The sequence below is a fragment of the Syngnathus floridae genome, chromosome 3 (genome assembly GCF_059516105.1).
Source record: "Syngnathus floridae isolate MCC-2025c chromosome 3, RoL_Sflo_1.0, whole genome shotgun sequence".
NCBI lineage: Eukaryota > Metazoa > Chordata > Actinopteri > Syngnathiformes > Syngnathidae > Syngnathus > Syngnathus floridae.
The window spans coordinates 18,165,631-18,190,999 of record NC_142415.1 but is presented as its reverse complement, the minus strand read 5'-3'; the positions used below and the strand labels follow the sequence as shown (position 1 = coordinate 18,190,999).

Genomic DNA, 25,369 nt, shown 5'->3' with positions numbered 1-25,369 from the left:
TGTAATCGGTCCTCTAATGATGTCCTCTAGTGAGCTGGGCGCACCGATGGCGATCGGCCGGCCATCCATCCATCCGACTGGATTACGCGGCAGGCTCGCGCGTCATAAAAGACGCTTCGATACTAACCAACTTTGCACTGAGCTGTGTTGTATCTTGAAGCAACTGCTCACAATCATTTATGTGACCTAAATTTCACCATTAAGGACAGCAAACCATTTAAACCCCCCCAAAAAATCATATTTATACTCTAAAAGCAAACCAGCCACAAAGTGTACAATGAACGCTGAATGAGGCATTCATGCGGATGAAGAAAAACAAGAGCGTAAACGTGTCATTAAACGAGGAATGCGCAACACCTCCGGGGGCCTCCCATATTTCACATTCCGCACTAACACCAGTTAATATTAATATTTGCTTTTCATTCTAGGCTGCAGGGCAGCTCCGCACTCGTCATAGACTGAAATGAAGTGCGCCTTAAGCGTGGCCAATGGGAGCCTTCACACTATGCTTGATGAATAAATACACCATAAAATGCAAGTTTACTGAAGCCAAATTGTGCCGCTTGCAACTTTTTCCACCACTCAAACATTGAATGCAAATATATCAATAATCTATTGATAAATGTTTTGCTTTGGGCACAATGTTAAATATTAATCTGGGTAAGCGGCCATGTTAAAACAAATCTTAACTTTTCTTATATGACAACTTTCTTGTAATGTGAGTTTTCTGCAAAATATTCAAATTTCTTTTCCCTTCACATCAATATAACCTTTTTTCTTGTAATGTCATGGCTATTCTTGTCACTTTACTTCACTCAAATATATTGCCACTTCCATGCAAGGCGCAATTTTCCGTAGTTAAGCTTAGATTCCGTGTTGAGTGGTTGTGTACATGCTAACTGAATGCATGACTTTTTTTTAGTCATTAAAAAAAAAATGATAGTAGTTCTGGGAAAAAGGCAAATAAACCACTTTTGCGGGGAGAATAAAGTGCAATCATGGATCAAAACACACAGGATGGAAAGTGTTGCAGAGGGTATTCATGAAACAATAAAAAGGTAATTTGAGAGCTCGAAAGACGCCGGGGTTGCAGCTAGCATCGTGGCGTCGTTAGCGGGCCATTTTGCGTCAATCAGAAATCCTTTCTAATCTTATGTAAAGTGAAATGCCAGCCAGGCATGTATTTTGCACATGAAACAAATAAGAGGGAGGAAAAAATAAGGTCACGATTCCGAGCAGCACTTCAAACAATGTTTGAAAATTCGACTTTAAGTGTTGTCAGTTGTCTGCACTCAATTTGGCTAATAACTGGCTCGCAAAGAAACCCACCAATCTGGAAGCAATTTAGCACAACCCCGCCAAGTTTTCCTTTTCCTCTTGACAAAAGTTATTTTAACTATTGACCTTTCCGGGAGTTGAATGGCATTTCGGGATGCCAGCGCCACTCGCAAAACGGAACTTTTTAATTTCACGCGGCGGCCATTGTTGTTTTAGGCTTGTCTCCTGGGTGCGCCTTTTAGACCGCTTTAAAGCGTTTTAACGTTATTTCCACAAGGCATCGCTATGTTTTGCGGCATCGATTCTCCAAAACATTATGATTGGTGGAGTTTACGAAAAATGAGGTGCACTGAATTAGAGTAATGATAGTGGAGGCCTCTATCATTGAAGTGTATGGAATTTACAATTGACATTTTGAACTCAGCACCTCTTCCTTTTACACTGCTGCACCCTTGTGGTAGTTTCATAGATTAACTTTCTGAAACCATGTGAGAATGGGCCAGACAAATCAGATGGATGGAAAAAAAAATGTTGAGAACATTTACAGTAGCTTACAAATAGGGAAAAAAAACTAATCACAAAACGTGCTGGTAATATCAGCAGCTCAATTTGTTGTAATGCTTACAAAACAATAAAAAAATAATAATCCAAACAAGTGTAAATTTGTTTTAGACCTCGGCATCCTTAAGTCCACACTCTTCATTCCCTTTTTCCTCAAAGCAATCAGATGCATTAACTCCAAGGGGCTGGCGGTGTGTGTGTGTGTGTGTGTGTGTGTGTGTGTGTGTGTGTGTGTGTGTGTGTGTGTGTGTATGTGTGTGTGGGGGGGGGGCATCCCATTAATATTTCACCTGTTTCCAGCCCTGTTTGTGCCATACATCAATGCCGCGCCTCTCCTTTTGCAGCCATACATTACAAGTATTTTCAAAATACTTCATTGTCAGCGAGTGGCAGCCTCATTATTTATTAAGATAAGAAGGAAGATGTGCTGCGCCACTTCTCAGCTTCTCTTGCTACTCTTTTCACCTGAAACTCAGCTGGGCTAAAAATAAGTCAGGTGTTTAGTTTAATCGAGCCAAATTTGGCACATTGAGGCTGATTTTACCAATATTCACTCACCGGACACTTTATTAGGGACACCGGCTTAATAACCGGAATTGGTTCACCATTTGTCTCAACTGTAAACCATACCCATTTATTGTAAGACCTATTTTCCATTTCTACAGAAGACACGCGGCTGCAGAAAAAAAAAATGGAATTGTATAATTACACTAATTATGGCCCTGTCACATTTAGACACGACAATTAGCCAGCAAGCCAAACTTATTCGCTGAACTTATAACACGAAGAGTAAATGCTATTCAAACATCATGAGCATGATTAATTACAGCCAAGTTTGGCCAACCAACCCGTCAAAATGTCCACATGGTGACGGTTGTACATCACCATGGCAACCAGCATACACATAGTGGTCCATGTCCATATTGGTAATGGAAGCAATGCTTTGTAATAGAAAGCCACACAAGAGTGGACAGTATTTTAATAATTAATGGAGTATTTTAAGAGAAGCCCAAAGGACTATTTGGGGACACATAAATTTGTAGCATGGTGGCATCATTAAAACGTCCATCACAATTTAATGGCGCAACGCCTTAATGGTTCTAATGTAGGTTTTGGACCGGTTTGAAGTTATTTCAAGACATCATAATTTTGTTTTCATTTTTACAGCATGTGTCCTTTCCCGTAATGTTTGCTGCAAAAAAATAGAAAATGTAACTTGTCATCAATCATGTGGTTTGGCCTACAAGAAACCATGTTAAGTTTCATACTGCTACAAATCGTGGCCTTAGGTGTCCACATTGATAAATTTGTTTACATGCTGCTGTTTTGGTTAGCAACAGGACTCAAACTATGTCTAGGTTAAGTGGGTACTTTTCATACAAGTTACTTCATCACATGAAGAGGAGAAATTTGCTGACGATGAATTTCACTCAGCTCGCAAGTGTGCAGATGATTAAAGTTTAGTTTTGTCTGCTTTTAAGATCTTTTAAAAGTTTATTAGAAGACCAAAGCTCCTTGATAAAGACAAAGCATGTGATGTCACATCCACCATAAATAGATGAATGACTCAGTGAGGGGTGTATTTTTCAAAGTAGCCTCAGAGCGGAAACTTTTGCGACATCTTTTAATAGCTCACACATGTCACTTGGGGGAGGTCTGAGTCCTGCCCGGGTTCTTGTGTTGCTGTGGGCTACCACGAGCAATATGTGCCAGCTCCACCTATTTGTCATCACTGTGAATGTGACAAAGGTGCTCTGTGTTCAATGGTGATCAAGTGGCGGCATGCACATCAGCGCTCAGCTATCATAACTCTCGCTCGGTCGAGTACAGTAGATAGCTGCTATTCCTTATACCGTGCTAAGCTAACACCCTAGTGGCTATTTGCCGACATATTCCAGTTACCGTATTTTCCGCACTATAAGGCACACCGGATTATAAGGCGCATAGAATAAATAACTCAACGTTGCTCAAACGTTCATGCAATCACAATATAGTAACACTCGAAATAGTGAAAACAATAACAATAACAATAGCTCAAACGTTAATATCACACAACACACAAAATAAACACGTAAAGCTTACTTTAATAAATTAGTCCTCATCCACGAATCCATATATAAGGCGCGCCGGATTATAAGGCGCACTTTCGGCTTTTGAGAAGATTGGAGGTTTTTAGGTGCGCCTTATAGTGCGGAAAATACGGTAAATTAAACTTTTCTGTACGGCTACAGCATAAAGGAGGCAAATATCTTTTTTTACGACAGCCCTGTAAATTGATTCCAAACAATCCCATTGAGTGCTTTCTAATCGTCCCCTTCCGTTAAACACAACCGACTCATATTTTGGGTATCTGTATCAACTCTAGCTTGTTCCGTACTTGGTCCTATTTGGAAAATCAAGACACTTCAGATCATTTGAAAGCAGCGATATCTATTGTCCAACAAAACGACAGCCTTTTACAAATGAGACACATTACAGAAGCTGGCAAAAGAAAAAAAAAACAGCAATGAATTTAAATTGCAAACTGCAGTGTCCATTTGTTGGGGGGGGGGGGGAAATCAGTCGTTCTCCAAGGTAATGTTTACATGGCAGGACTTGGCATGTCAAAGGGCACAGAAGAAAAATGTCGGCTTTCATTTGGCAGGTGACTTCCTTTGTGATAACATCGTTTTGGCTACAGAGGAGGAGGAAGAGAATAACTTGCAACTAGGACATGAAGTGCTTGACAGGCAGGTCGGGAGCAGGCCGCTTTAGTATCCAGACCTCCTCAGGTAGTCGGCCATCCCATACGCTTGCTTGTTGAGCACACCTCCATGGATACTCGCTTTCCCCATGAGCAAAACCAATACTTTGTCAGTTCTGGCTACAGAAATGTTATACGTAGGGCCTCCGTCTGAATTCTTGGTCCGAAAGTCCATTGTCCAATCGCCGTCCACGTTGAGGCTATCCCTGAGTACTGAGCATTTTTTATTACCTAATGTCAGCCCCTGGGTGAAGAAAGCATCACGTTCCTTTGCCACCATCGCGTCGATTTCAGCGGCGGTGATGTTAGCGAACGTGCCGCCGCTGAATGACGCCCAGACGTACTTGGCGTCGCCGAACCCAACAATGGCCGCATCCTGGCAGTTGCCTTCTGCCATCAGGGTCTCCACGTAAGTTTGCCAGGACATGTTTTCCGACACTGGGTCCAAGATAAAAAAAGGATTCTCGTAAACTCACCGACCGAGAAAAGCCACTCCAGGCTTGGATGTAGAGCTGACGAGATCACTCCACCCAACTATAGCTTTTAAATGCCTCGATGTATGTAAGGAATTATGTCATATTGTGTGACATCGGTTAGCTATGAGGTAACGTGACATCACAGGGCTGTATGTTGTCATCACGTTGCTTATTTATCAGCATCGAAAGCCTTTTTTTTTTTTTCCCCTTGCAGAGGTCACTTCATGAGGTAAACCCGGGCTGACATTATTCATAAATACCTCTCTCGGTCATAATTCGGAAGTGACACTTTTTTTGAGTCAAGAACAAACCGCACCGTACAGCCAGTAAATCGGAACTGTAGTGTTAACGGAGTTTCACGCGGATGCACCTGTACCCGAGTACGACAGCCCCGGGGCAACGCATCCATCTATGTCTTTTTGCCAAATTTGATTTTAAATATTAATCATGGCCGCCATACATCTTGTCTGTGAACAAATTGCCACGCAAAAGTGCTTTTGTCTGCGAAAAAGACGCGGTAAGAAGGATGGAGGGCATGGCGGGGAACATCAATGTTTCATTTGGTGAAATGTACAAGCCACGACAGCATTTTACTGATGATGCAGGTGGCGCACTCTTGAAGAGGAACAGGAGAAATCTGAACTTTTAGGACCTAACTTTGAATAAAACGGGAAGAGTAATTTTATTATTTAAATGTTATACAGTGTTTATTGGCTACAATAGAACGCTTCCTGGACTCGTAATTGAGACTAATGACGGATATTTCTCGGCAAGCAAAAAGAAGAAAGCTTACCTGAGGACGGGGGGGATATTTTGCCTCTGACAATTTAACAGTAACAAAGTCAATAAATATTGTGCCACATATTGCTGTGCTTTAGGGGCAGTAGATATACGACAGCACTTTCTCCACAAGCATACATTTCTGTTTACTGTAACTCTGCTGAAAGGAACGCAATTTCAAAACCTCTGAAGGCCATAGTAAAAAATATATATAAAACAACAATTAATTTATATAGTGAATCAGCATTTGTAAGATTTATGGATCTATTTTTAATGATATATTTATATTTTTTTTACTTTTTATTTGTTGTCAATGGGCACAGTGTGGTAACAGACAAATGAAAACAAAACACCCGGAAAAAATAATTCAAGTGCTCCAGTTAAAAAAATCTAACTAAGAATTAATGGTTCAAATACATTATTTTATATATTTTTACATTAAATTTAACCATCAGTAAATATTAATCCTGATGTGTACAGCAGAATAAGTTTAAAAATACTCTACTATACAGACAAATTATTTTATTCTGGGCAATAAAATTAAAAAAAAACATAACTATCTTTCAATAATGTAATATTATATCCATCATAGCATACCTTGACATTTATCAGTTTTAGAACATCTTTATTAGATTCGTTTTAGTTTAGTCATTCATTAAATTAAATTGGTTAAATTAATTTTTTATCAAGTTATTTAATCCAGTCGCTCGACCAAGTTGTATCTCTTCAGCATGACCACAAGATAGCAGTATTATCCAGTGTTACATTTTAACTCAACTGGAAGGAACTCAAGTCAAATCAAAGCTCATTGAATGAATGCAGCTTTTAAAGATTTGTCTTGTATTTTTCTTTTCTTTTTTAAACTCATTCGAGTTTTCTGATATTTCATTCACTCGTTAATTTTATCTCACATATTCTATGATTCTGGCACAATCATAACTAACGACAGTCCCTTCTGATCCCACTAGATGGCAGTACTGCAGCACTACACCACTTTTGCCCTTGTTAAAACAGCACACGCAGTTGCAAAAAGACATCTGAATTATCACCATGGAGCTATTACACGTGCAACACTCACTGCTTTCATAATCATAAGTGTGAATCACATAACACAACTCAATAAGGGAGGTTTAAACGTGGCCTTTTGGGCACGGGGCCTGCATAACAACAGTTCTTGCATGCATGATGTCCATATAATGCGAATCATCAGTGCATCCAACAGAACCTTTCAGTCAGCATCAAAGGATGAACTGCATTTTTTTCCTCAGAAAGATGGACAGAGGGAAAGGAAGAAAGGATTTACAACACTGCCTGTTACAAGTCATAAAAATTGGTATGGTGGGGGCAAGATAAAAAATGTCGCTTATTGTTCCCGCACCAGAGCACCACATCTTCAAAATCGGTATACACATCTGCCCAAACAACACAAAAACCACTCGCTGTAAATCTAATTAGTACACAATGAACGCAATAAAAAAAAAAAAAGAAATATGGTCTCCATATGTTACACTAGAGTTAAACGCATCATTAAATAAGCAAAATAATTGGTCACGTCTGCAAGTGGAGTAATTTGGTTGTTTATCATCATTTAAATCAATGGAGGGAAGAATCCGGCCATATCCTCATTAGGGTTACAGGTGAGGTGGAGCGTATCGCTGACTTTGAGCACATGCTATTCAAAATGGATGACTGAAGGAAAACTTTGGAAAGATAATAGAATAACATTGAGCTACCTACCGCGGAGTTCCCTTAATTCTAGTTGTTGGATTTATTCGTTGATAAATCAATCTACATTCAAGCTAGACAGTGATGAAAAAGCTTCATGACAGTCTTGAGCTTTGTGTGTACTGGAAATTCCTAATGAGAGCCGTGGCTTCATTAGATTTGCCAATAAAATATTTGCAATAGCTCATTGGCCTCTAATGGACATCAGGAGGAGTGCTGCTGGATCCAGTCGGTGTACGTTACATGTAATTTGTTTGGCATTTCACAGATGGTAATGCATTCACGAGTAGACATGAGAAGTCATTACAGAACCCGAAACAGACCGCATCATAAAAAAGTAAAATAAAATAAGACCTCTGCTCTTTCCGATGGGGAAGATTCCCCAAATGCTTTTACGGAATAATGTCGAAGCTCCAAAGTTGAGAAGGACATACTGGAAATGCCAGCGGTTGATTCTGACATATTGCATTTCAACATATCGGGTTACTGGAAGTTAATTAATGCAATTCCATTCCTCATGAATATCTGCGTCTGGCTGGGGTCCAAGTACGAGATAAGATTGGCCCACAGACAAAGCATGCAAACGGAGCAATAAACAATGGAGCTGCTTGTCATGTGGGAAAAGGAAGCCACTGGCGAGGCACGCTGAAGCACACTCGCGCCAACAAAACCGTACCGCAATAATCACAATCAAACAAGAACACTTCCTTTACATGACATGACGACGACCTTGTAAAAATAACAATTTGTTAAAGTATATTTTTGTTCGTCCTGTTATGAATAATAGGCGATTAAAATATATCAACAATGGGAGGATTCTTGAAGCAACAGTTTCAATTTTGTGGGGAGCTAAATTCAGACTTATAATCAAAAACAGAAAAAATCTTAATTGCATGCACACCCGATCTTCAAGGATTGTGTATCGATACCTCCTGTCTATGGTAAAGCCATTCCTAATAATTTTGATCATGCATCCAATTTATATAGCGTTTTATTTACTATATAGATAAATTATGAGCTATGCGCAACCTTAAAAGAACCCGACATTTTAATACTGCCTCTTGTCTCCATTTTAATCGTGACTGTGCAGAAGTACTTTGACAGAAGCATTTTTTTTTAATGAGATTACCAGGACAGCGAGAATAACTTCCAAACATTCGACAAATGTCAGGAGAACAAAACTCTGAATCATTACTTCCATCCCCATCCATGCTACCTTTGCTGAAACTTCTCCGACTGGACTCTTTTTCTTCCATATAGCCAAACTAATCAATGTAAAGATGCATTTCATATGCTGCCTGCCTCACGGCGCATTGCTAAGATAAAGTCGCTGCGACCTAACAGCGACCCCGCCTCATGTTCGCGAGACCATTAAACAAAGATGCTGTGTTGGACTCGGCGTGACCGAGAAACACAATGAGGAGGGGGTGGGGGGGGCGTGAAGGCGGTGAAAAAACAACAACTGAAAATATTGCAAGTGTTAGAGCTCATAAATATAAATAACTGTTGAGCAAACCTGTAGCCTTTTTGTGTATAATAAAGTCGACGAAAGGTCACAGAGAAATATACTATGAAAATGAATTTCTGTCTACTGACAATCATACACACCATGAACTCAAACTTTAGGAAACTTTTACACTGTTATTGCTACAAGTATGAACAAATTCACTTCATGCTACTTTTGCATTAGCTAAACATGGAGGTAGCCTCGGTTTACATTCTGCGAGAAAAAAAAAATCTAGGACATTTCGTTAAACATCATGAAGTAGAAAGATTGACATTTTGCATTAACCAAAGACTTGCAATTGATTCCCAACAAATTCTTGTTTCCGTCATCTGAGATGTGTTGGTTAGCATGAATGCTCTGTTTGACGTAAGATTGATGGTAAACAAAATTGTCGGAATTTCCATAAATCTGATCCCAATTTGCCTGTTGAAATGACAGAAACAATCTTTCCTTGTTGCATTTTAAGTAAGCGCACAGCACAATCAACTGTACCATGCTAGGCAATTACAGTACAGCCAGTGGCACCGCAGCGACAATCATTAGCTAACATTAGCCACCAGACAGTGACGCCACATTGCCACACAATAACGACCATTATTCCCAACCCACAAATCAAGGGAGGTCTGCGTTACACTGTGTATAAGTCTTGCTCACGCTAATGGATTAGCGCACTATGTGCTAGTCTTGCTCACGCTAATGGATTAGCACATAGCGCCGTGAGGTCAGCGGGTTTTGCCGATGCTTTGACCACCACCGTCAACGTGCTCAAACTCATCCTCACAGTTTTATCGTGTTAACATAATGCAGATTGGCGCCTACTTAATTTGTTTCGCTATTCTAATAACCTTGCTCATAAATAATCACAAGCAGCACTGCCTGCGTTTTCACCTCAGGAGCCTCAGAGCAAATTAGCATTGGAATTTTTAATCATCTCTTCTTTTGACTTGCATCAGCTGGTGGAAATGTGGATAAGGATAATGAAAATGATGTGAAATTGCATGTTTATGTGGTTTTGCAAGGCTGAGAGCTTTATCGCTCAAGATTAGCAACACGCTGCGGTTTAAAACATGGCGTACGAAGAAGCGCCATGCAAATGGTGGTTTCCCTTCTTGACAACCACAAACCACACAATCACCATTGGCAGGTGGCTCGGGAATATTAGTATTTCTGATAATAATGTAGAAAAACATGGAAATGTCAATATGGAGTAAATATTGATGCAATTGGAAGACATTAGTCAAATGTAGGCTACATGCTAAAAGCAATACACCATTCCCCCCCCATAATTTCATCAGGCATGTACAATTTGGCATTATGGGGTAAAACAATACAAGGTTTTTAGCATTTAGCCAACATTTTACCAATACATTAAATTTTGCCAAATGTGTCCAAGAAACATTACTTACAGAAAATAGGGACCAAGCCCATCAGCTACTAGAATAGAAAAAAAACCTTGGGTACATAATGCCCCCATTACCCACCCCTTAAAAGGATAAAAGGAGAGTAAAATTGCTGATGCACTTTCAGTTCAGACATTTAGTGAACAGGACAAATAGTCAAATACATTAGTTGGACTTTCGCTGCTACTTCTTGTGTTGCCTCCCTGCTCAAGCCATCCAGATGGACCAATAGGTGAAGTCAATTCAGACCCAATTGTAGAAAAAAATTAAATAAAAAAGGAAACCTGTAAAAGAAAAGTTCTCACTAAGTGCAATTTCATCAGTAGAAAAGTACTGAGAGCTTGACATGGTGTTATACTTTTTTCCAAAGTTAAAGGCAGAATCCCTCCAAATCCCAACTTCAAAATACTGCAAAATCGCCTTCTGAGGAAAATTTAGCAAGTCCAAATTTCATTTGTAAGTAGGACTTCTTGCCCTCTTCATACACCCTGCTATGTTGATAATATATACTTGAAGCACTGGGTCTGCTTTGAATAAACAAACACACCATCAGCCATTTTTGCAGACGCTGCACAAATGCAGAATATGGAAAATATCCCAAATCCTTAAAAAGAAACATCTTGCATTGCTTTTCTACTTCTACCTCATTTAAAAAGCAGCATTGCTCTTATACTGTATGCTGAGCTTGTCACAGTGTACAAAGTGAAGCCAGAGGGACAGCGAGATGACTGTATTATTTATAAGAGGAAGAGAAAGAACATTATGGCAGCAAATTGAGCTCGAGAGTGCTGAAGTGTCACAGAAATAAACCATTAAGATGGCCAGAAAGTACCAGAACACAGACCGCATTAAAAACAACATTTTAAGAGTAGCGGGCAGCTTTTTTAAAAAAACAAACAAAATATCTACAAACAAATGACACTTCTAATCCTGTGGAGAAGTACCAGCAAGTGCGCTCTCCCTAATGTTTTTTTTTTTTTTGCATACAGTCGAGGACCATCAAGTGGTCCAAGAGGCCCTTTGAGGAGGAGGTGGTCTACAGATAAATTGGTTACGAGGTTGGGGAGGGGGCGCTCATTAAATAACATTCAACATGGCATATGAACAGAGCAATGAAAGTAAAAGTTTCTTGTGAACATGTTCAGATGATTAGGTCTCATTTTATTTAATGGAAAAATAAGTGCTGGACACAAAAGTGGAGTATTTGTTACATCTGGAAATATGTTCATGTCAAGGCTGGTTTATATTATCACTGTTTTCTTTTTCTTTTTTTTTAAGAGCACTTTTCCTCCAAGATATGTATGCTTACCCCTCCCCCGTTTTAATTGCAGAAAGAAACCTGTGTAATATTCTCCAGTGCTGTATGTACTTTAGAGACTTAACAAGTCACAGCGGGTTATATTAGTTTAGTTAAAACAAACTCAAGTGATAGACTTTTAAATTTGGTGTGTCAGGCTTGGTTGATTGGAAAAACTACATTTCAGTTTTTGCAGTTAGAAATGGGCATCTGCGCCGTTGTGGGGGTGAACACAGACAATTTACTTATCTGTCGCTATTCACTGTCACCAAATTGTCGGCTGCACAGAAGGCATCTAGTAAACTTGAGTTTCACTCTGGTTAATATTTGTACAAGCATTTATTGAAGAAAATGTGAAAGCAGTGCATAAAAAGGAAAAATAGCCGTACGCAGCAAACTTTTATCACAGCTGTAATTCGATTGAAAAAGCAAATACAATATGCGCACGTTCATTATGCATGCTAACTATGTATTAAAATGCCGCAGCGTAGTTTTCAATTTATAACACAGCACATTAATTCGAAAATTTATGACAGCGCACGCAAACACACAAGAACCACTAAGACTGAATAAACAAAAAAGTTGCTGAGAGTCAACATTATAAATCAACATTGTTAGGGTTGCAGCGAAGAGTAATTTCCGAAAGCGAGATCTGAGTTATCAACAACTCTCTTTTCCAGCCCATCTGATATACAAATTGCAGCTAATGAAGCTTGTAAAATCAATTACCTGCCTGATACTTTGCATACCGAGGAAAGCGTACACAAGCTGAATGCGTGATGCGTGCTTAAACACACATTACTCCCGGCACAATATTTGTACTTCATTTAAACTGCCACGAGCACTCAAAACAGTCATGTGACTCCTCTGTGCCAGACACATAGAAAGCAAATTCTTAACGACTCGTTTAAAGTAAAGTGCACTAAATGTTTTAACGTGATCAGACATGTCACGGACTAAGGAAAAATGTGACTGTGAGAAAAGTAGGTCACAAAATGATGTTGGAGTGAAACAACTTGGAGTTCAACCAAAAATTGGCTTCAAAAGTTAGATAAAACTTATGCTCTTTGGGCTTTTTTTGAGCAGTACGCACAATTCCAAAAACAAAGTGGGAAAGCCTGATGATATCAAATATGATGAAACAGTGTCCTAATGAATCTGACTTTTAAAATTTGGAAAACAACATTTAATGGGCTCCATGTTGCAAATAAAGCGTATTTATCAAAATTTATTATTAAAATTTTAAGATTTTGATTTATTTTTACACACAGACACACACACACACTCACAAACACACACACACGGCTATATATTTCTACATAATTGCAATTTCTTATATATGAAATTAATAATTAATCTGAGTTTTATGAAAGTCGTTTCATTTTCCTGGACTATCATAGCCTCAGAAATATTCCACATAATTCACTGACATGCTGAACAGTAAAGAATTTTGTGGGTCTCAGCAGTTTGTAACCGAATCTTTACTGGGCATTATGAATAATTAAAGATGACTTCATAGAGTTTTTCGACTGAGAGGTGCAACAATCTGAATATTCTAGCTATCTTCTCTCCACTGCAACATAACGGCGGCTTTAGTGTTAAAAGAGTCCATAACAAGCAGCAGAGAGGTTCTTCTGATGGTCAGTGTCTGTCTTTGCCATGGCAACCAGTATTTGAAGGAGAGCAGGGGAAATGAGAGAACCTGGCGTAGCTTATTAGATGACAAGCACAGATTTACCTTGCGCGAATATCAGCACACAATAACAAGTGTCAGAAGACGATGAATCGCCTTTGGTGAAATTGCTTTTGTGTGCCTGAGCAGCATTTATAAATGACAGTTTATCTTTTTCCATACAAGTCTTAGTGGCATTTCAGCAGAAGGTCTGAAGGCAAGCTAAACATAAGTGTCTTTTTACGTGGCTTCCATCTGTTTGTTGACAAAAGGAGTTCAGTGACGCTTCATTAAAATATTTAGTTAGCTACTCACTACACTGAAGGTAATTTGTTTTGATTTGTAAAAATGGACCTTCGGGTAATTGGATGGATTCCAGTCGTTACACATTTGACACTTGCTTATCCCTAAATGTACTGTTTAATATAATATTAAAATATATAAAATATTTTGTTTTTTTGCTAATATAGAAATCAGTCAGCAAGCTGTTCCACATTTTCCTCCCCACTGTTGCGTAAAAGGGGGAATCTTGATTTATGACATGATCAGCTAGTCTAACATAAAAAAACAACATTCAATCATTTCATATTGGAAACCTGAAAAATAATATCATTTCCACATTAGAGAGTGCAGTGCCCCCTAAAGGACCTTCATGGCAGTGCAATGTATTAGTCTGGCAAGCCACACCCACTACCTTCAGCACAAAAGAAGCAATATCATTTTGTAGATGTATAAAAACATAACTTACCTTCTGTGACTCCATTTTCTTATGTTGAAAAATAACAGATGACTCCTGCCGGCACGTTCCGATAATCGAGCTTCCGCTCATCAAAGTCTCCATGAGCATCGAGGTTGTCAGTCAAAAAAATAATTCAATTTAAAGGAATCAAAAGCCAAACAAGCTGGCTTGATAATCAAAAACACCTAAAAATCAAAAGTCCTAAATCATGATGATCAAAAGTAACTTAAGTGAGTAAAGGAAAACAACTGAACAGACAGGAATTAGAACCTGTGACCAGGACCGAAACAGAACAAGGAAATGAATCCAAACAATCTGACGGGACAACAAGGAACACCTGAACAGGTTCCAAATAGTTGGAGGGAGCTGATTGGGTAACGGGGATTGGGTTAACACACTAACCTAATAAGACAGACACATGCAAAAGGAACATAAGAAAAATGAAACTAAATTCTGAATCAAAACCAAATCAAAGCCTGATCATAGAAGATCATGAAGAGTAAACAGTGAGGAAAAATCAAACTCACTTCAGTCAATATTTTAATGCACATAATTTGATATCTTACTACACTGAGTCATTTACAATGTTTGAAATGAAGAAAAACGAGCACAAGGGAGTGGTCTGATCATAATAACTTTCCGTTTCAACTCAATCTCTCCACTCGAATGAATGTGTCTATAAAATGCTGAGAGAAATGTAGGTTGCTAAAACACACTTAATTTGGCATGATAGATTGAGTCCATGCTTCAGTGACTGTAATTGAATCTGTGACCTATTTCTTCTTCACAAGGAAATTTTCTCATGGGTTGCTTTTCAGTAAACGTATTTCAAATAGACGGACAGCACTGGTACATTCTTATTTGATCCATGCAAAAAAAAAAAAAAGTGTCTTAGCATTTCAAATAATCATATGTTTTTTTTCCATCTCGGTCAATCTATCTTGCTATTCATTTTAACAAATGGCTGTGCTAAAACGAAAACCGATAATGGTAAATTAAAAAGACATTGTTGGGTCTTCATTAGTGAGCCAATGCTCAATGTGCACAATATTGATCGTTTAAACAATTAGGACTTTTGCTCGATGGTGAGGGATTGATTGTTGATTAATTGTGTCTTGATGCCGTAGTTTGATTTTAGAAGAAGTACATCAACATGTCTATCCTGATTATTTACCAGGAAACTTGTGCTTGTCTGTCAATTTCTCAAATGTCACCTGGGATTGGTTCCAAGAAAATGGATTGATGGAACTGAGTGAAATAATCATTTGTGTATAACAGCAAAAATTGTCTCAAAAACTGAAAGCTATGTCTATTGTTGAAAAACATTGCCCGAGTGATGCTTTGTTTGTATTCCTTAAAGTGACTATAAGACACAGCCAAAAGCTGTTATTGAGGCGCTTGCAGGAGGCCACGTAAAAAGCGACGACTGCGGCACAAATCCTGCCGTTTTTGTGGAAACAACGCAAGACACCCATTGTAAAAGTAATGCTTTTGTGTGTGATTGCATGCTTGGTAATAAAAGAAGGGTGTACTCTCTGCATCTGCTATGGTGTTAGCAGGTAATTTGGGGTTAGCGCCATGTCTGCAGTGAGTGCTTCAAGGTGACTTTTACAGGTTCTTCTCTTTTGCAGCTTTTTTTTTTTAATGTTAATTCCACCTAAAATCAAAGTAGTTAACCCGCCGACTAATAATTTAAATCCTTAATGCACATGCATACAATTAGTCCTTGACTAAATTATTACAAAGCATTTTTTGTTGCTCCCCATTACAGTCAAGAGATTTAAAATTGACTCATTTAAATTAATTGATCTTCTGTTTTGAAACCCCAAAGTCGAGGACAATAACGGAAAAAATAATATAAAAAAATAATATAAATATAATACGCTTTTGTAGTTTCACTATTGATTTTAGCATGAAACACCAATTGGATTTGCTTTGACAGGCCACATAAAATGATGTTGAGGGCCAAATCTGGCCCATGAGCCTCGAGTTTGCCATCTGCATTTTCCCAAAAATATACTGTGCAACATTTTCATTTCACATCTGTTGAGTGAGCAGACACCCCAGAGACAAAATCTGTATACAAGCACTGGGTCAATTTTCTATGATTTTTCCACTTTTAAGAAAGCTTGGAGCTGTTGGAAATTGAGAAAAAAAAAAGATGTCTTCTTCAAGTTGTTGTTGTTGCTGTCATATCATAAATGAAAACATGTTTCAAGTTAAAGCGCTATCATATTCCCTTTTTCTGTGTTCATGGAGCGCAAAGGGATTTCACTCATCCTTCAGAATGAAGAGTGAAGAGGGGGAGGGCGAGGAGCATTAAGTGGGTCACTGCTGTCCTTGTTAACATTTAGGTAAATAGACACATTCCCACGCCAAACTCATCAGGAAAACAATTAACAGCCGCTGAGGATGACGAGCAATTTCCCTCGCTACCTTCGTCCCGATACCGCGCGGCATACAGATGAGCAGATTAATGACGCCTTTCGGTTCCATTTGCAAAAACCACCTATCAAATAAACCCCAACCTGTCATCTCATGACAACATCACACACTCAATTAATGTCATCTGAGTGTATTATCCATCTGTCCTTTTTTTACGGCGTGCAGACAGAGTGACACTTGGAAACACAAATACTTCTGCAGTCATAGCTGAACATTATTGTTTCATGTGGAACCATCATCTTGTATTCAGCGCGCACCATCAAATGTGATTTCTAAACATCAAATGGAACGGGAAGAGGTGCACTTCATATTCTCGCTGGCATGAAAATAAAAAGTCAAAATGGGTTTGGGAAGTGGTAAGGGGGAAAAAAAATCGCAGCATGTCAAATCAATTCCTGCATTATGATGAGGTCATGAATTTCAGTATATGTGTGGACCATAAAAATGGAGGAATGATGACTGGAGGCTGCAGAAAAGTAGCCCTGGCTCCAATAGCTACATTTCTTCTACCTCACTGGATGAACACATTCATTGGCACTATCTAATTACATCCAATGCATGTGCTGCATGTAAAATTCTCCCTTTATAAAAATAAGAACACTCTTCAGATTTCAAATTAGAATTTCCAAAGTTTCAAACCAGTATTAAGAATTAATCTGAGCATTTGCCAGTGTAAAACACCCCGAAGACGGTTTTTGATTAATTAATCACAATAACTATCAACATTGATTGCACAAATGTTGAGGTCTATGTCCTGTCATCATCGCCTTAAGCAATCTTGTGTAAACGCTCTCACAGTGATAAATAATTCAAGCTTTACAACGGCCTTTCAATGACACGTTTAGAGGCAAAGCGGCTTATCCCGGCCATACAATTTCTTATTGTATAAGAAAATAAAAGGGCTGGGATGTGTATGGCGCAGTATATTTAAGTTTACAAGTTTCTCAAGCAAACCTGTAATTTTGCTACCTGCCAAAGATTTTAAAGGCTTCCAGAATAAATCCTGAATGAGCAGATGTTTGCATTTTTACTGCAGCTGTTAAGGCCGAGCCTGGGCAACAAGCATACTTGAAGTAAATGAGTAGTGCTTTTTTTTTTTGCTTGTCAAATGAAAAAAAAAATCTGTCATAACAAACTGCACAGGGTTACACAACATGGGAATTTGTATGAAGGAGTAGGAAAAAAGGAGAATCCAATAATAGTGATTCCCAAAGTGCAAAAAAAAAAAATCTAATTTACAGATTTTCATTTGCAGTGCCCCAAATTTGCCATTGTAGCCTTTTTGACTGCAATATAAAATAGCTAAAACAGGTTTCGGCAACTTTGTTGAAATTATTATGTGGCTTAAAAACTGAAGAAAAAAGCTTTTCTGACTGATGTTAAAGTAGGTGATGAGGTTTAGCAACCGTTTTCCTGACAATAAACGTGCAACAAGATCACGACAGAAACCCGAACCTCGTCATCTCCCGGGATGGCGCTACTGTGCCAAAATGAGTCTCAAATTCACAAGTAACAATCCAAAACAGAAAAGAAAAACTAGAACACAACGCAAGCCACCTGCTGCCTGTGGAACAAAACAAGTGGACAAGATCGTAGGCTGGCGTGGGTCCACACAAAAGCAGCCGTGCAGCGTCAATAATGGATGAAGAGTCATAACCGTGCTTATTGACTTGTTGCTTCTTGTCCTTTTCAGGGCCGAGCAGCTGCGTTGTAGATGAAAGTCAGGACGCTTAATTGAGTCGTTTATCCGCGGCTTGACGTAACCGGCTGCAAGGTTAGATTATTTGAAGAAATGAACAAACCAATTAAAAGTTGTAAATCACAAATGCTGTCACCAATTGGCAAAGTGAGTTAATGTCTAAATTATCAATTTCCCCCCATTTTTTTCTCTCAAGTATCTTGTTAGTTACTTAGCGCTTAAGTCAAGAAGTAGCTTAAGTTAATTTCCCTTGCGGCCGCTTAACAAAATAAAGACGCATTAATTTACAGAACTGTTGGCAACTGGCTTGTTTTCCTGCGCTAACTAACATTGTTCTATTAGAATCCAGCTAAAATTGTTGCTTTAAAGGTCAATATTTTACATTTCAAAGCTGATTCTTTGTGCCCCCAAAATACAAATTGTGATTTATTTTTTCAGTGTAGCGAGTGATTGCCAAACTCGTATATTAGCACACATTGTCACAAGTATGTGAACGAGACAAGGAAATTGCACCTGCCCCTTTGTTGGCTTTGTTAAAGGTTTCTGTAACTACAGTGACGCATTTCAGTCAATAAACAGCACACAAAAGACTGAAGAATTTACTGCCCCCCCTCCCCTCCCCCCGTGACTGCTACACATATGTTTAATGTGTTTGGATTAAGCTTAAAACTGCATGATATCATCTGTTTGCCTCGTCTTTTCCAAAGCACACCTTCGACATGTTCACACGTGTACTCACACAAAGAACGAGCACACTTTGCACAAAACTGATTTAAAGTAATGAATAAAAACACAAAAATTGGATACAGCACTTTGCACTTAATGCAATGTACAATAAGTATGAGTACATTTACAAAAATGACGTACACAGTTTAGCGTTTTTTATGTCAACAGTGGTTAACCGTAAATTGCATTCCAGTTTTAAAGCGCACTTCTACAAATTTAAACAGAGAAGACTCGGGCCTCCAGCCAAGCACATTTAAGTCTACAAAGCTATCAACTGATTTAAAGCAGGGAAGAAGAAATCAATAGAAGTGAATTGGATACAGTAGCGAGGATAAAGCGGGTACGTTATTAAGATGCAAACAGCGTCTCAACACCTCCCCTTGCAAGAAAAAAAAAAGCAACTCTTTGCAATCTCTTCAAGCTGCTTCATGTGTATAGAAAGTCCTATGAGATTGGAGCTGCAGGAAGAAAGAAGGCATCTGTACTCTTCCAGGTCAGCTATGCCCTGTTAGGGAAGGTTGGAATCTGAGATCCTAGGATAAACATCAGCTCCCGGGAGAGGACGCTTACTCATGGAACACTGCGGAGTGGAGAAATGAGCCTCTCCGCAAGCAAAAAAAAAAAAAAAAAAAAAAAAAAAAACTACAACCACAAATAAAAACGAAGCAAAGGAAGGAGAGTTAATTCTTCACCTGATGCTTTAGGCAACAACTGTAACTCAGAAGTAAGGTGAAAACAACAAATTGTTGCATCTATAAACCAGAATGGCTTGTAGACCTCCACCAAGGCCAAACAACATAAAAGACACCTGACTGAGTGGTTTGAGTGGAAAAAATAATAAACCAGCAAGTAGTCTAACTCTGCATGAAGGCAAGCCAAGTTTGAGTATTTTCTCAGACCAACGCAAAAAGGGGATTTTGCGCTGTTGTGGGTGTGAACACTCCTTTTTAAATTTGGTGTCCACTGAAAAAAAAAGTAATAAAAAACTCCCAATTTTGACTTCCTGTCAAACAACTGCTATAAAAAAAGAATCATTTTCAGTGTTCTTCACATGAGAAAACAAATTGTCATTTTCCGTTCAAAGCAAGTGAGAAGACAGTTGATGGCCGAGGTAGCAATGCTGAATAATTCCCCATAACGGCACTTTCAAGAGAAACTTGAGTCATTAATCATCCCCTTCTTCCTTCATAGCCGTGACAAGCGAGACAAGCAAATCCATGTCTGTGTATGTGTACGCGCACAATAAATAGGACAGCCAAGTAGATGAGTCCCTGAAGTGCACAATGGATCTTCTTTAAAGGGATGCTTTTTTTCCATCATCCTTCAATTAGCTCAAATGAACCAATTATTATTTTCAGGAAAGTGCTAAAAGCACGGACGTTGTATGACAGCAGAAGCCTCAAAGGGACAGTGAAGCTTAAACTGAAGCTGGGATCAGCCGGACGAGAAATAACAAATCCTCCCTAGTATCAGTCAAGTTAACTATATAGAGGATAAAGTCAGCATTTTGAACACATCAAATATCTCTCTTAAGCTAAATATAAAAGCAACGTTATTACATTTTGCCAACTAGCACATGCTGTACCTTTTCTTTCTCATATCTATTCATTTCTATTCTGGGATACACGCAAACACATACACAGAAAATTCTTCTCATTTTGTGGGAACAAGCTGTGACTGTGTGGGCTGACACAATAAGCTCTGTGTGTGTGTTTTGAAAAGTGCATTATCAAAGTATGGATGCTATTCAATGTGATACATTCATGGTCACAAATTCAAGTTATGTGATTTGAGTTGGGTAGTGAGAATGCGGCGTTGAAACAGACGATTAGAATTGTTGCATGGAATGAGTCGCTGTTTTGGTGGTCAGCATGCCCGAAAGGTTGGAAATTTGGGGAAACATTTGTAAGTAGGTTGCAAAAATGACCCCAAAAAATTGATCAGTAGCACACCTTGGAAAGTTTACAAAAATTAGCACGGTTTACATAGTGTAAACCATAACGAGAAAAAGTCAATTAAAGACTCTTGCTCTCAAATAATCGTTTTTTGTAGCTTTGAGGCAAATTTCAATGTCCGTCCTGAAATAATTTCCAAATTAACCCAATCATAAACAGATGGTTAAGGGGGTGGCCAGAGAGTGAATATTGGTGGCCATGCCCACCCCTACCCACCAAGTATCTCCGCCCCTGATATCCCCCAGTGAACATACTAAACTAATATAGCAGTTAGAAATTATATCTTTCGTTTTATTACAGTGGTTAACTTCTAACTTCCAAAATGTCATGCTTGTGAACAGTTTAGTAGAATTTGATTTGAAATGATGTCATCTCCTTTATCTTTATTAATCAAACAGCAGCTAAATAATTTTCAGCTCGGAGCCAAACGATAAAACAGAATGTTCTCTCGAGCTGATCAAGTGAGTGATGTTACATAAAAGCAATATTTCTTCTTCTCTCAGTGCTAGCAGAGAGAGATGAGAAGCAGATTGCCGTCATCCGAGCTCTTATCCAAACAGGGTTAGCAACAACAAGCGCACGCTAATGAACGTGATGCTTCAGCCTCGGGGCACTATACAAAAAAAAAAAAAAAAAAACTTATTCAAAGGCCATGCAACAATAAAGGCTAAAATGATCAAACTGAAGGCAACAGTTTGATGCATTTTTAATTAATTTGAGGAGATGAAAAAATGTGGTGATAAATAGGGGGAAAAAAAATACCACAAAAAAATTGTGGAAAAAAAATCTTGAAATGAATGTAATTTAATCTTGCTCAGACATAATAATCTGATTTGCTAATTGCAGTCATTGGGCGAGCTTCCATGTCAGTTCTAATTTCAGAAGCAAGGAAATGTTCATATGGCAGGCTATTGAAACTTTTGTGGACATAATCTAATAGACATCAAATATGTTTTTGTCATCACTGCTTTACATCGCTGGCTGTAATTGGCTGACACCATCATAAAATAAGAACCATATAAAAGTCACATATAGCGAGAGAGCTAGTTGTCGTAGAAAAGGTTGTAAAATGTCATGAGCTGCAGCGTGTTCGAGCAATAACAAGGTAGCATGGCAAAGAGATGCATGAATAATGTATTTGGACACACACAAACACACACACACACACGAACACACACACACAGCCACGGGCCCACATTAAAGGCAAAAACACACAAAAACAAATCACATCAAATAAATGCTTGATTATAATGTATGAAATGTTTCTGATCAGTCAGCTGAAAAACTAATTTCATTTTCTCATTAGAGCTCTTGCCCGGGGCTCCTTCTCATGTCAATGTTTATTACTTGCAAAAATAGAAAATTAAAATCATCTGGCTCGCTCGCAATCGGAGCTGAGAGAGAGAACATTTGCAATGGAGAAGGAGGGAAAAATAGGGGAAAGTGGGCAACAATTGAAAGAATCCATCCCTCTTTCTCTCTCTTCCTCTCTCTCTCTATTTTTTAACAGACGCAATGGGTTTATAGCTACTGTGACCTTTCCCTCTCTGGAGATTTGCTACTCTGCACTCATCCATCATCTTTATAATTCACTGTGGAGTCGCTCGGGAGATTGTTTGCGCCAGGTGACCGACACCATTAATGTTTACCATTTTGTCCTATATATTAGCTTCCTGAGGGACAAAAACAAACATAACATTATGTATTTTTCTGTATTAAGAAGCAGTTGAAGGAATTTCAGATGACAACAGTGTCACAGATATATATATATAATATTACCTTTATTCTACCAAATGGCAATAATACGAGTAAAGAAGCGGCTGTGAGTGACGCGTAAGCTCGCAAAGCACAAAGGGTCAACACCCACCTGCCAAATTTGACTGAGCGAAATCCACTAAAGTCTAATTATGCTCGAAGGAATGTAAAAAAAAAGATATCACACTTCCGTGCGGTTTAACTGCCTATTTTAAGTCTTAATGTGTTTTTCAAAAGCCACGTCACGCAAACATGTGTCTTGACCTTTCCACTGAGAGGCCTTTTTCATTTATTTTCCAGGATGCTTCCCTTTAAGAGCACTTCTGCTCTCGTCATTAGAAGAAAGGTCAAAGGGAGTCGTCAATCCGACAAGTCGACGAGTACTGCCAGCGCGATGAATTACGGTAAGTACAGATGGAGGCTTCTTCGTATTACCGCTACCTGATCATGAATATCGTCTTTGGACTCTAACGTGAAAAGTATGATTGACGTTTGTATTTCGGGTTTTTCAATTTCCACATCAATCAATCTGTGTCGAGTAAGTATTAATGAGGATACGAAAAGAAACCGAAACACAGATCTGCAAACCACCTCGTACACGCCGCCGCCCAAAACACAAAACGTTTCTAAGCGGTTTAATCAATAGAAAGAACAAAGGGGACAGTCCCTGGATTGCAAGTGTACTTTGTTCTTGGGTTGCTATGCATTAGTTCTGCTTTAATGCATCATGCTATTATCTACAAGGACAGTACCTTCATGTTCCTCCTGAAGAACATTACGCAGTTGATTGAAATTACAGCTCCTTTCAAGGAGAAAATCTTATCTGAAAGCAAGGGCAAAGTGGTTCCTGTTTGAAGGACCAGAAATAAAAATGTCTGATGTTGGTGTTTGTGGAGATTTTCTGAAATTTACAATAACCCTTCACAGCTGATAACCAGATTGAAAAGATTGACATTGGGCCAAAGTACCCCTCGCCTGATTCAAGATGGCGGTTCGGGGATGTTGCTATGTGTGGCTTGTCAAAACGATGGTGATGGATGACGCTGTTTGTGACTGGCAACACCACATTAGCACATAAAAACGTGGGCTGATGAATAGAGCCAACGTCAGCCACCCACCCCAGAAAGAAGATGGACGAATTATTGAACACGCAGTCCGGGAGGGAGGGGGCAGGGCATTGGGGTTCGGTTTAGTCTTCACTGTGATCACCTGAAATGTACTAAACTCAAATGTAATTGCTGTAATCGGTTTGCAATCCTTACGATCAAAATTTGGGCTGGTTGAAGCTTTCGTTAAGGTCATGGGTACTGTAACTAGAGTGATTTTGGGGCAAGGGTCTGGATACCCCCCACACTGGTCGTCAACAAGTATTCACACTTGCATCCATCCAGGTAGACCATATAAATTTGAACCCAGAACTTCAGAACTTTGAGGTGCTTAAGTAATAACAAACAAAAGGTTATATGGACTTCCAGGACAGAAAGGTCACAAGGTGCATGGGACCCCCACACTCCCCTTTGGCTGGCCCCTGTCCCCTGAACAAAGAGAGGACTCAAACAATGGCTCACTCTGAGAGCAGAATGAATATACGAGCCCACCGCTATAAGCCCCCCCCCCTTGTGCAATTCCCTCAAGCTTTTGACAGAAACATACTTGTTCTTCGCAGTGAAGAGCTAATGAAGATGGGCTGGGCAGTAAACTGATAAAAAAAAATACACACACAAGAATTGGAAGAGCTTTGCCAGACAAATGCTCGCTAATGGAGCATGGCAGGAGTCTGTCTTGCGTCGTCGACTGTACACTATCCAGGTCTCGCATCGCAGCTGTCCACTCTGACGCTCGAAACAAATCGCTCATGTGCGTCTGGAGCTGGCGTCGGTTTGTGATTTGTTACGCCAACACGCTCACCAACGAATGCGTGACCTGATAAAACTAACTTTTGTGATTCCCGAAGAAACGAAATGAAAATGTTGAGACATGATGTTGCAAGACACAACTCACAATTTTTCAATATTCAGCTTGAGGAGGAAATTTTAGTGTAAAACACACACTAACCTTCACAGGTGAACTTCATTTGACTTTCCAAAAGTTTTGAATGTCCAAATATTTCAGCACTTTTTTCACTGTGAGCTGAAGAAGACAAAGATGAAGAAGACAAACAGCTGAACAACAAAATTCTCGACAGGTGTTTGATTTTTTTTGTATCAGCGCAACCCGATCTCCAAACCGATTGCAACTCTGCACCGGCAGTGTGACGGTTCGCTCAAACACGGTTTTGGTGAATTTTGGACATATTTGGTCAATGTCAGACAAAAAAATATCCCAGTGTGCATCAAACCTTCTGAATCATTGCATAATATTTGGTGTGGGGCCTCGATAATCCAAACAATACATTTAATAGCTTTTTAAATGCCAATTTGAAATCATTTCATTCATTTACACGGACTTTGAAAACAATTGAATCATCACCTTTGCTCACCCCTTTAAGAATCCCTCCTGCAGCGCAACATGAAATGTTTACAGAGCATACAGAGTAAATGAGTCATTATTGCTCATCTCTAACCTTTTCCTCCCCCCACCCACCTTTTGTTTGGCAACAGCTGTTATCATA

The 25,369-nt window shown here is 39.1% G+C and overlaps 1 protein-coding gene and 1 pseudogene across 6 annotated transcripts in view; both read right to left on the bottom strand.

Annotated features, from left to right (window-relative positions):
* sall1a (spalt-like transcription factor 1a) overlaps positions 1-14,509 on the bottom strand; it is a 124,388-nt gene extending 109,879 nt beyond the window's left edge. For 4 of the 6 annotated variants that reach the window (XM_088371056.1, XM_088371060.1, XM_088371055.1 and 1 more), the window contains exon 1: positions 14,188-14,508. The gene's annotated coding sequence lies outside the window, so the exon portion shown is untranslated. Of the gene's footprint in view, positions 1-14,187 lie in introns of all 6 variants that reach the window. The other 2 variants (XM_088371053.1, XM_088371052.1) reach the window with 1 other exon arrangement.
* LOC148400907 (profilin-2 pseudogene) lies at positions 4,250-5,128 on the bottom strand (annotated as a pseudogene).
* Positions 14,510-25,369: the final 10,860 nt, after the last annotated feature.